We start from the raw sequence: 1,996 nt of genomic DNA, 5'->3' as shown, positions 1-1,996 counted from the left end.
TCAGGAAGGCGGAGCCCCGGCCTCCCTTCTCAGTGGCCCAGGGACACTGCACCCCCAGCCACGTCCCAGGGCGGCCACGCTGGTCCCAGAGGGCAGGGACTCCCATGGGGTTGGCTGGTGCCTCCTCCCTCGTGGTCCCAACACCAATTCTCTGACACCAGCTGGGCGACCTGTGATCCGGTTCAATTCTGACACCGACTCCCCAGAGCCGGGGCGGACCCCGCAGGTCAAAGGCAAAGTCCTCCGCAAGACCACCCCACTCCAGATGCCAGCGGCGGAGCTGGGGGCCGCGCGCACGTCTGACCGACCGACCGACCACAAACACGGGGTTTCCAGGACGCCCCCAGGCGTGGCGACACGCCGGAGCAGGTCAGGGAACTCCCCGAGGACCCTGCTCTCACCGTCTTACTGTCAAGACATAACCCGGCAACAGCCGAACGTCGGGTCGCACGGGCAGAGCCCGCCAGGGTCCCAGGCGGAAAGCCCCGCGACCCCGCCCCGCGCGGCCTCGGGCACGCCACACCCGGGTCTTCCAAGCCAGAAGCTCATCCAGCTTTGGTCCTCAGAAGCTTCCTGAGGTCTCGTTCCCTCGCTGGCCACGTGGATGTGCTCCGTCCCGCCTCTACCCCGCCAGGCGCCCGGCCTCTCTGGCAGGGCCCCCTCTCTTACATCTGAGGGCCCAGCCGCAGTCGCCTCACGAGCATAAACGCAGGTGTGGCTGAAAAGGGCTCATCACGAAAAACGAAACACACAACGAGCCCCCAAGAAACTCTCAGGGTCCTGAAGGCCAGTGCCGGGGACTGGAGATGTGGACCCGCTATGTTCCTCATCACACCCCGGGCAGTTTTTGCGGCTCACGATCCAGGAGAGACGCACGCGCTTTTCCCTGCCCTCTGCTCCCAGCGCACATTTCCTTAGGGAATGGCGTTGGAATGACACAGACGTCCCTGTGTCACACGGCGCCTGGGCCCGGGGAGCTGACAGCTGAGCAGGTGAGGGAAACGCCAGACAACTGAACAGCTGGTTATGTGGTCACGGCGGGGCCACCAAAGCAAAGCCCCAGGCGCTGCGCGCTGCGTGAGCGAACGGTGGGGAGACCCGCCCCGCCCGGCTCCGGCCACCTCCCGCCTGCCTCCCACGCCGCCCGGCCCACCTCACAGCCGTGAGCCGAGTCGCAGGGGCCCGTCACTGCAAACCACCCGCGGCTTTGCAACGCCACCCGGCGGCAGCTGCGCTGAGCCTGTCCCCTCCGGACGCCCTCTGGGCTGAAGCATCAGCAGGTGTCAGCAAGGTGAGAGCTCGGGGCCTTGGAAACGGGAGAAGGATGACGGGAGCGGAGGAAAGGTGCTCGCAAGCCCCGGGCTGGGGAGCCTTGCAGCTCCTTCTGCCTTCTCTCTCAGTCTCCGGTCAGCTCCACCTCTGAGAGAGAGAGAGAGAGAGAGAGAGAGAGAGAGAGAGAGAGAGAGAGAGAGAGAGAGAGAGAGAGAGAGAGGAGGCAGGACGAGCTACGAGAGCAACCTGTGGCCGCCACGTGCACACTGTGGGTCAGGATTTTGGACTTTACCTCAAGAACGATGGAAGGGGGTTCCACTGAGGGCTTTATGCAGGGGACGACATGACCAAATGCATGTTTCCAGTCGTTCGTTTTTTATGGCGACATTGGTTAACGAAATCCAGTAAGCTTCAGGTATACAATCTAACAGTGTATATATTGCATTGTGTGTTCACCTCCCATAGTTAGAAATTGATGTTTTAAAAACATAACCCTACTGCAATGTTGAGAATGGGTTGAATGGAACGAAGAGGAATTTGGGGGGAGGCAACTTTGATGTCTGTTTCTAGAGTCCATGTAAGATAGGATCGTGGCTTCGCCCAAGATGATGGTGTGGAGGTGGAGCGAAGTGAATATCCATTAGGAAACATAATCGATAATCAATAGGATTAGTAATCAATAGGATAGAAGGATTCTGCAAGAGAAAGGTGTCGAGGATGATGC

The sequence above is a fragment of the Rousettus aegyptiacus genome, unplaced genomic scaffold (genome assembly GCF_014176215.1).
Source record: "Rousettus aegyptiacus isolate mRouAeg1 unplaced genomic scaffold, mRouAeg1.p scaffold_m13_p_8, whole genome shotgun sequence".
NCBI lineage: Eukaryota > Metazoa > Chordata > Mammalia > Chiroptera > Pteropodidae > Rousettus > Rousettus aegyptiacus.
Note: the sequence above shows the minus strand (reverse complement) of the source record.